Raw genomic sequence first — 11,290 nt, 5'->3', positions numbered from 1 at the left:
GCACGAATCAATTTGACGGGAAGATGTGACTGAAGGGACGTCATGTTCAAACTGTGTGAGACAGACGAAAAGTGTCTAAGGTTTTTATAGATTTTTTTGGTCGGGTTAAGTCGAGGACGGAGACGTGTACAGGACAGGCCCTCCGTCTAGGCACCAGTGGTGAAACAATTGGGTACGAAATCGCAAATCATCGGGGGTCGTAGGTTTCAAATCGACAAGTAAATAGGCGTGTGGAGTTTAAGTGGCATCGTCGTACGCCTGAGTCAGCCAAGGCGTTCCAAACTGTTTGGCTAAGACTTGCACTTGAGATTTATCCCAAGGGCTTTTAAACAAGACCACGTAATGCGCATTGAGACTGATGGTGCGATGGGCTTTACTTTGTTGAAACAAATTTTGAGTGATGTAAATGACACTGGCATTACGATGATGCCCTTTGCGCGTGAACCAAAGTTTAATTTCTTCTTCGTCTTCTCTTAACATGTCGTCGAAAATGACCAAATGGGTTTGACGGGAGTCAGAGACGATTCCATCGTCTTCTTTAGGAATGCCTTCCACAAACACGATGAAATCGCGTTGACTTTGTCGCAAGAGGCTGTACGCCGATTGCCACTCTTTGTAACACCACACGATGCGTTGAGGTGGTCGATCGATCAAATGATGTTCATGTTCGATCAAACGTTTGACGAATTCGGTTTTGCCTGAACCGCTAGGTCCAGCAATGAGCATGTTAAAGGGATGGCGAAGATACAAAGCCTCCTAACTGGCACGATCTAAGTGTTCGTCGATGACTTTGACAGTGGAGGAAGAGGGAGCAGAGACAGCAGAGGTAGCCATAGTGTTAGGAATGTCACTTGTGACACGAAAACAAACAAGACGAGAGTTTATATACTTTTTTCAGAACACGTTTATTGAATGTTTTAAACATGAACACGAAAGACAAAAATACATAAAAGCCAAAGGCTTAAGTACAACGATAAAAGGCACATGAAAACCATCAACGTGGAATAGAAACAAGTTTCTGTACATGTTTTGGGTAATGTTCTGACCAGTTCTATAAGGGGTAAGGTTACACAAGTGTCCTCCCGAAAGGGTCTTTCAGGAATGTCCACGACAGTCCTGTCCTGAGTGACGAGTTCTTCTTCTGGTACTGTCACTAACACAGATTGAAAAGTGACTTTTTTCTTTGGACGTTGAAAGGAAGGATCACAACTCTCTAGCATACTGGGCCACTTCTTGGGTCCAAGCCTCAAATCCCCTTTTTCTCCAGGATCGTACATCTGTTCAATGGGGGTGTAAGTCACATGCTACACACACATCGTCATACACGTCTTCGGTAGCTAAAAGTTGACGAATCTTTTTTTTCCGTAGAGGTCGAGAAGTATCCAGATGAAAACGCAAGGCTTTGAGCAAAAGGAGTCTTTCGTGGCCATTTAAGGCCATTTGGGTGGTAAGTACTGTTCGTAAAGAGTCCACAAGGAATCGGCTGGTAAACGAAATCCCAGAAAACAAGTCACTAAGACACACACCACTTGTCGACCCAAATTGAACGGAAACAGTTCTTGTAATAATTGATGGTAATGATCCACGGTTTGAATATGGTCATTGAGTTCCTTCCACGGAATCTGTTCAATCACTTGTGACATAAGCCGTGGCATGGATTCCTGTTTTTATAGTCTCTTTATTTCGGAAGCAATAAAGGTACTTTCTAACTAGAGATCTTCGTTCTCTAGCTGGGAATCTAAATCTTGCATACTGTAACCTACACTTCAGAGTTCGTTTAGAAGTTTCCTCTTCCGCTAAGCAGATTCCACATAAAATATTTTGGTAATCCTTTAACTCGTCTTCCTCAATGCGTTGCTCTAGGTGAATCTCGAAGTAACCAAAATTATGAACATTTCGTTCATTCACTAACTCAAAGTGTTGAACAAGGTCTGACCACTGAAACAATTTCTGACGAATCAGTCCTCTTATACCATTCAGGTACCAGTGGTTCAAACACCGGTGACGTAACGGATGCAATTGTTCTTTACGTTTCACTTGTATTTTGACCAGTTCTCGGTAAATGCGTTCTCTCAACTCCACAGGCAAAGCACGAATGTTCTCTAGCAAAGTATCCATGAATAGGTCAGTCCGTACAATTCACAATCTTCTCCTAGAGCAAAAGTAATCCACATAGTGAGTAATTTCTGACCACTGCCACTCAGGGTAACGTCCAAGAATCTCACTGAACTCTTTTGATGTAAACGGTCTAGAGTGATATAATAGGATGAATGCACCCTTGACCCAGAGAAATCTGACACACTGGTTGAATTTTTTCACTTTCCTCTTGTGAATTTCTCGGCACAAAAGTTCTACAGTTACCCATTGAGATTTCACTCTGGTAAGTCCCTGCCAAACTTCCTTGTAAATCTTCTCTTGCAGTTCTTTAGGTAATGATTCAATATCGTTTTTGAAATGGAGTTTAAATACTGGTCTCGGTGATGTCCAACATTTGACTCCTAAGCAATCTGGTTTCTTCTTCAACGACATGGTAAGTTACTTCAATGTCTCGGTCCCACTAAGGGTAAGTAATGACAGTTCGGTGACCATCGAGCATGTTCTAGGTAGGTTGAATCTTGTGGTTCCCAGTGGTGAAGTGAAACACCGCAACTGAAGCACTTGACTTTATCCCCTTCGCCCAAGTAGAAAAACCCGTCTCTGGCTAATTCTTCGGGGGTCGGTCCTCCCAGATACTTAGGCCATTTTCCTTTGAACGATTGAAGACGATTTTCAAAGTCGCAGTATTCCGACAAACCCACAGGGAACGAATATTCGTCTTTCACAGGTTCGTTTCGATGAGGGTTGGGTGACATGGACAGGAGTTTGCTCAGGGCTGGATGACATCCGTAGAGGGGTAATCGTGAAGGTTGACATCCAACTTTAAAACGAAACCCAGTAAAGTGTCCAAGAGGACGAGCGGCATCGCTTTCGCATCCTTCAGGTTTGACACGCACAGCATCACTTTCCATGATAGGGGCAGTGTGAACAAAGTTCCCATGATGCTTTACGGCATCGCTAAGGTCACAGCGTACAGCATCGTTCCCATCGCAAGGCTCACAATCGCACTCGTCTGCAAACTCCGTTACGCAATTACAATGGTAACCGCATAGACAATCGCAGAATCCTTCCGGACATTGTCCGTCGCAATGCATGGGTCTTATCCATCCAATATTAGTCACACTAGGGGAAGATAAAACTTTTTTACAATCCCCAAACTGAAATGTTGTCTCTTTCAAAAGATTCGTCTTCTTCGCTTGGTCTTGGTAGTCACAATGCACTATCGATCTTGCCTAGGGTTCCTTTTTATATACAGACCAATACCGACATGTCCATACGGTAAGGTGAAGTGAGTGGGAAGTTGCACTCGCTTCTGGTACACAATTTGATAGACAATTTCCAGGGATCGACTGACAATGTGGTGAGTGGGTAAACGTACAATCTTGTTCGGTTGATAGGTGGTCACTTTAAAGTGGTCATTTTTTCCAGAGTGTAAGGCTTCTTTCAATACGCCAAAGTTCACCACTCGACTGGTACGATAATTCAGAGTCAATCCTTTCACTTTACACTTCGTGTGCACTTCTCCTTGTTTGTCCCGGTATTCGTAGCCGTAATTTTTAGGACCGCCACTGGCGAAACTTAGAATCTTGTCGTCGGGGTGCTCGTCTGTCCAGGCTCCTAAACGGTCTCCTTCGATGTCAGGGTGCTGTTGACTCGGGTGATCGATGTAAATGCAACTGTCCGTGTCAAAGTACAGGACAAGTTCCCCTAACAGTTCTAAAGCTTCGTACAGTTTTAAGCGAGCATGAGCTGTCACGTAAGCCGCAATAATGACATTTCCAAAGGGGTCAGCTTCTACAAAGTCCAGATCTTCTTCGTAATTGACTAAGATCAAATCCTCGCGAACGACGTCAACGTGTTTCATGAATTTAGTTTTGTCGTGAATCATCGGAAAGTAGCGGAAAGGTTCTGTCAAATATTCCGTCTTGGGTAAACACGGTCGTTGTGCCATTTTTCCCCACAAGCAATTTAACATCACTTTGGCAAACGATCGCCTGCCTTCGTTTTTCTCGATGTAATCTAAAGTAATGCCTTCTTGTGCGCAGTATTTCTCTTTGAATGTCTTTCGGTCTTCGGGAGTGTGACACCAGGAAGGATAGCCGCTGGCTTCTTGCTTCAGTTTCAAAAAGGCATCCACGTAGTCTGCGAAAATGCCTTTCTGCGTGGGGTCACCCTTGTGGTATTGTTCTGTCTTGGGAAAGTGGCAAATTTCGTACACTTCTAACAGTTGATATCCCATGTCCAGAGCTTTGAACAATTCTACGCTGACCCAGGTTTCCGTCAAGGCGCGTTCTTCCTGGGTGTGCTGACAAGGTTGATCTTGGTTGCACGTTTCGGCACAAGTACGGCACAAAGGAAACATCAGTTTGCCTTGACAATGGTGAGGTAACACGGGATGGTACAAGTCGGTGGGAGGCAAAACTTTGCACTTGATCAAGCCTTCTTATTGTCGAATGTTGACGAGGTCGATGTGTTCCGTCAGCAATCGCGGGTGCCCTGTAGGAAAGAGACAATATTTGCACACGTAAGGATACAGCGAACACACATCCAAGTATTTGATTTCTTCTCCTTTCTCTTCGTCGGCTTGGTACAGCAAACAGGTGGCATTGGTCCTTCCTCCGTACAAACTATCCCTCGGGTTCAGGGGGTCCATCAGCTTGTAACTTTCCACGACACGTTTAAACTCGGGATGGATTTTCAAACGGTGATCGTATTCGTGTTCCCACATTTCCACCACTTGGTATCCTTCCTGTTCTAACTTTAGGCGTCGCTGACAAGTGGTCTGGTACAAGTCTTCCATGTTTCGTTGTAAAAACTGAATTTTAGTGCCACGATCAGGGTAACAGACGGGGCATCCGTGAGATAAGCAACCGTTAAACTCGTACACGATCTTGGGGTTTTCTAAGTCCCAGCCATCGACCGAATGCGTTCCGATGGCCTTTTCACCCCCTTCTTTGCGGGCATGCTGAATCCATTTGTCTTCCTTGTCGCACAAGTAATGTAACTAGCGTAGGGCTTTGACCGAGTATTGACGTTTGACATAGTTGGTCGTTTGAGGACTGATGACAGCCAGTGTTTTCAGGCATGAATCGTTGCCGGTACACTAAGGAACACGCTTTGGCAATGGTGCAAGCTTCTTTCAAAGGATCGACCCCTCCGTGTTCCACGAACAGTTCTCGAAATTTTCCACAGCAACGCCGTAAAATGTCCACGTCGGAACGACAATGCTTTAACATTTCTTCCTGAAAGTCGAAAGGGTCGGAGGCATGGACCTTGTACCAAGCGTAGAAAGCTTCTCGTTGTTCGGTACGCATGTTGTAAGGGTCGTAATAGTGAGCCTCAGGCAAATGGGGTAGAACGGCATGCTGATTGGCTTCGGTATTGAAAAAGTGAGGAAAATACCCCTTAGTCATTTCTGTCATTCCAAACGTTTTAGGCATTCGACTCAAAGGCATGGCCAAGTAACTCATCGAATCTTTAAACTGCACTTGTCCCACTTGCATGAAAATGATTTTGGCTCCGTTCAAAGTCACTTTAGGACGCTCGGTACCATGTTCCGTATAGTATCTCAAAAGAAACTGTCCATCGTATCCGGAGAAATTGTGAGCCATCACCGTGGCATGACGATGACAATCTCCGTAACGTTCGATGTCCTCTTGGCTCCACGTCTTGTCGATGGGGTCTAAGACCCATTGAGCGAAATCGGCTAGAGTGTTCGGTCCTCGAAAGATTTTTTCACGCCCTCCAGGAATCTTACTGCAGTGAGGGCAATGACTGAAAATAGGTTCTTGAATGCACTTCTCGCACGCTCGATGAACCACGCAGAAATTAGGAATGTGAATGCCAGTCTCTTGCATGCATTCAAAATCGAAAAAGATGAAATTGCCTTTGTTGTTGTGACCGTCCTCGTTCTCTGGTTGGGATTGGTATTTTTGCACGTAGCATTGGTGTTTCAAGTCCACGATGTGGTGACAAATGTGACATTTTTTCTTTCCTCGACAAACGTGTGCCTTGGTATTATTAGTAAGTATGCCTTGTCCACACGTGGGGCACAATCTCAGCAGTTGACAAGCGCATTTCTTCTGTGAACCTTGTGTTTTCAAATGTTGTTGGTAACAGGCAGGACTGACAAACGTGCGCAGACAAGCAGGACAATGCACTCGTTCTTGTCCTTGGTTTAGACAGGGTTGAGAGGCCAAACATCCTGAGCATTTCAATCGCAATGTTTGTGTTGTTCTCGATTTTTATAGCCATAGTCACATTTCTCACAGTAATAACTGTATCCCAGGAATGCGGTGATGCTGGTAATGGTATCGAAATGTTCATCGTGATGATAAAGGTGAATGTATTTTCCATCCTTAAAATCTTGGCCACAGGGTGTGTCTTTGGACAGACCGGCTTGTTGTAACAGGAGTTGTGCTTCATTTCGTTGTTTGGCTCTGTTCTATTTTCGAATGTTCTCCCAGGCCCTTTTCCATTCTGTCGTGTCGTTTTTGTCGGCATAGGTTCGTCCCACCACGATAGCCCTGGCTAAACACATCTGGTCTCGAGAATTGTGAATTTGGACGAGGCTACGCTTAATGCTGCGAAGACCGTTCACCAATAACACCTTTTTGCGTTTTCCGGTCCCTTGATGAGGAGAGACGTGGGTCATGTCCAGTGTGGCTTTTCAATCGGTGATGTCAAACTGGTCATTGGATTGTTGCACGTGTTGATTCTTGTCCATGACTTTGGAAGCGGTCAATTCTGCAGGGCTGCTAACTCGATCGAAACAGGGGATTTCAAGCCGTCGTGTTGTATGGAAAGTCTCAAGCGATCGTCTTCTTTGGGTTGACATTGTCGCTTGAGTGTGGTGAGCAAAGAATCGCACATCTCGGTGATGAACCCTTCTGCTTTCTCTAACGGTACTTCGGACTTGAAATCTTTAAACTTCACCGTGTATTTGTAAGCCGTGGTTCTAAATTTTCTAGAAGGTCGTTTTTCCGTCTCTCGAATGGAGTAGTATTTTTCAGGGTTGACTAAGGGTGCTGAACTTTGTTTAGAGGAAAACTCTCTGGGTTTGGATTCTAGTTCACTCATGTCCTCTTCAAAATCACTGGCATGAATTTGTGCGAAGACTTCAGCCCTGGTACGAGGCGATAGATCACGTTTCTGCCTCTTACTTTCTTCTTCTTTCTTCTCAAATGAATTGGATCGTTTCATCTTGATAGCAAAACGTCAAATGACTAAAATTTAAACACCATGGGCTACTTTATAGTCATGGGAAACCAACGTATATAAAGGGTATGTGTCTTGTCCTTTCACTATTCATTTCACTCTCAAACCGAGCACAACGATGGAAGGGACTACACAAATCGAACGTTTCATTAGAGCGTTGCGAGGGGTCATTAGAAAATTCTCTTCAGACCAGTCGAGGGACTACTCTCCTTCCTTTCGAGATAAAAGTCAAGATACTTGCTATATCTGTCAGAAGAAAGGGCATTGGTCTTCAGAGTGTCCAGGCCGTCAACAAAGCAAAACAGGGGTTAAAAGAGATAAAAGTCAAGATACCTGTTATTATTGTCCAGAAAAAGGACATTGGTCTCCAGATTGCCCTAAGAAACAAGAGGAGTCAGAAGAAGAGAGGGATTCTGGAGAGGAAGAAGAAGAGGAAGAAGAAGAAGAAGAAGAGGAAGAAAGCAGACAGGTGAAGAAAAAGAAACAGGAAAAGAAAAGAAGAAGGGAAGACAGTGAGGATGAAGAGGAGGAAAAGACTGTGACGGTGAAGAAATTCAAAAAAAAAGACAGAGTGAACAATTAGACAGAAGAAGTCTATGAACTTTTTAAAAGTGTTATGTTGTGAATTGTGCATTGGATTGTAAATATTTATAAAAGAATAAATTAGATATAAAGGTAAGTGCCTTTGGATATTGATTTTACAATAAGAAGCTATACTCACGCACTCATACACAGACACGTACTATAGGGGTAAAATGGTTTTTTTTTTTGAGTTATTGGCAATTGAAAGTCTATCTCTTTTCGAGAGACATGGGTGGCCCTGAAAAGGGCCTTTGGGGGTAGGGGTGAGTTTAAGCAATCAACTTTAACTGTCTTAAGCCTTTGCCACGGCCAAGGCCTACTTCTGGACTGCGTAATGTTGATGATGATGATGATGATGATTTGGTTGAAATAACTAAGGGCGGTACGGTAGGCTTAGTCACAGGGTTGGAGTGTTGAACTCGGGAAGGTCGTATTCTCTTCGGTCGTAATAAAGAAGTCTGATACATTTGTTTCAGACTTCTTAACTCTGCTAAAATGTCTAACAGTACCGTGACCGTTTGACTTTCACACCCTCGTTTCTTTGCTACTGCTTCTTCTTCTTGTTGTTTTTTTTCTTACCTCTTCTTGCTGCTGTTGCTGTAGGAGAAAAGCTTGTTCCGCTTCCTTTTGCTGTTGTATAAATTTCTCCAATTCTTCTTTCTGTCTCTGTCTAAAATTCTCCACGTGCGGTAATGAAGTAGAAGGTGGCGAAGGTTCCGGAACAAATTCTTGTGAGGTAAGAAAATCCACAAAATCCCAATTCACCTCTTCTGGAAGTAAGTCCGAGTTCCCTTGGGGTAGTCTCCACGGCTGGTGCACCCCAATTTATCGTTTTCTGAGTTTCCGTCATGTTGAAAAACTGTCGCATGGATTGATTCCGCACAGGCGCTAGCGTATCTGTATAGGACATGTGACGTCACGGACTGCTCTCTTCGGATTGAACGTGGGCTGACTGAATTTTGTAACGCGTGTTTGGACTGGTGAACCAACTCAATCCGTTTCAATCCTTCCTCTCCCTATAAATATGCGCCGTTTGCTGCATTCCTTCACCTGTTCTCGTCACCCACCCACCCCACATGTGGACCACAGTCGAATCATCAACTCTTGTTTCTTCCATGATGTTCCGGACGGACATACCGATGTGTGTCCGATCCAAGTGGACAGTTGTCCACAGGACAGACACCAGTCTGTGGATCAGAAGGATATATGTGGAGAGGCAAGGATGCCTAAAGAGAGTCTTAGCATATGGCCCTGCAGTCAGGCGCAGCTTGAGAAGAAGAAGAAGATCTCACAGATGCCCTTTATGTTACTATTAAGGGTATATTAACATAAACCCAAAGGCCCTTTTCAGGGCCACTCATAGGTCTCGAAAAGATCTTGACTTTCATTGCCTGCTCCCATTTAAAAAAAATAAAAAAAAATAATAGAGACTCCTCCCTGTTTCAATTTTCCCATGTTCCATTTCCATAGACCCATCAGGTCGGGACCCTATTAAAATAGGGTCCCGACCCTGTTCCATCCCCCTTGTCCCTGGATAGGCCCACGATTTATTCCCATGTTAAATTCCTCTTGTCCCTAGACAAGCCCAAATTATATTCCCATGTTAAATTCCATTGTCCCTATAGTGCCGAGCCAGTTTTCCCCATGTTAAATTTACATAGTCCCTATAGTGCCGAGACCATGTTTTTAATGATAGTCCCTATAGTTCCCCTATCGCCCCACTTCACTACTTGTGGCAGTTTATAGTGATGTCTAGCACTGGGGTATCATGCCGCAGACATGTAGCATGATGTCCCACCCAGTCACATTATCCTGACACCGGGCCGACCAGTCCTGACACTAACCTCTTAATGCTGAGCGCCAAGCGAGGCAGCTGTTCGTACCATTTTTGTAAGTCTTCCAAAAAGATCAGTAAATTTCGTCTGGAAGTTTCGTAATGACAGTACAGGTGCAGAACATTCAATAATTAGGATTGAATAGACATTGGCTAAACTTTATTAAATATTGGCACCCCCATCCTCGCCTCCATTTACTTGTACCCACCTCAAACCTATTTTAAAAACGAAAAGTATCAAGGATATAGAAAAAAAATTGCAATTTCATTTATCAATTTACATTTTCTAACCCTATCGTCACCGGGGTTGGGGGTGGGGGCTAACACCAACACTGTCAACTTAATGGCGTTTCAAACCAAACAGAATCTCTCGATATAAAGAAGTGGACAGACTATTCACTGTCCTTTTCTGGTCAGCTGTGTGCTTAGACTATGTGCAGTTTCCACAATTACAATATGTCTGCCACAGTTCATGACATTATGCCAACATTATCTCCATTGTACATGTTGTAGCTTCCAACAACTTCACTTTACACGTGTCACTCTCTCCAAAGTATGCAATGTATGTAGAGCGCCTCTCCCCCGAGCATTAGGATTTGCACCCATGGAGTTATATGTTGTGTCGTATTTATGTATATTGGTATGTATGTATATTGATTAATTTAGTTCATATTCACTGCGTTTTAGAACATAAATTTTGTCCCTTAACTCCAGGCTCACATAATCGTTATTGTTATGAAACACTTTATGTAACTTTTCGTGGAAAAAGGATTGTTTTAGCTTAGTGACTATAGTTCTATTTAGAAACAATGGAAAAATCAATACCAGTGCGAGGTATCACATAGATGCCATACAAAAATCTGTATAAACTCTGATCATTTATCTCGTGAACCAATGAGAGTAAATATGGTTAGAAAATAACATAAAGCCAATGGTGAAGGCCAAAGCTATAAGGGCTATGGGAGGTGCATACTGTCATATTCATTACATTTAATAAATGTTACATGGTATTAATTTAAGGATTTAAAGTGTATGAATGTTCATTGGTTACAAAATTATTTCTTGAATTGGCAAATACTGAATTTTGAATTCGTGTTCTGTTGCAGCTTAGTTTGCGTTTGATGCAGCGTTTCCTTTCCCTCTCTTTTGCTGTTCTTCGATCTCGTTCTGCCATGTGCTGAAATTCTGGATCAAATTAAGTAGAAACAATTCCACAAGATTGAGCCAGTTGGAGCGTCGACTTTCCTGTAGCAAACATAGAACTATGTATGTGATAAAGCATAAAATGCAAATAGCATGTGTATTGTTGTATTGGTCTCTGAAACTTGGTTGAATGTTCCGACAGCATCGTTTTTCAAGCTGACCAATTGCATCACAAGTGCTTAGTGTAATTTTCTTTTGCTAATTTGGTTTCTTTCTAGGACATCGAGTCTTCTGTGAAATAATTTATTTATTTTTTCAGTTGAAGGGTGTGCATGCTTTCTTTCTGCAGAATTTATTTGCAATTGACACAGAGTGGGAGCTTTCTGCTCGTGACAATAGCCACAAACTGTGTGACAG

This window comes from Sinohyriopsis cumingii, chromosome 1 (assembly GCF_028554795.1).
Source record: "Sinohyriopsis cumingii isolate HCF-2022 chromosome 1, ASM2855479v2, whole genome shotgun sequence".
Lineage (NCBI taxonomy): Eukaryota > Metazoa > Mollusca > Bivalvia > Unionida > Unionidae > Sinohyriopsis > Sinohyriopsis cumingii.
Note: the sequence above shows the minus strand (reverse complement) of the source record.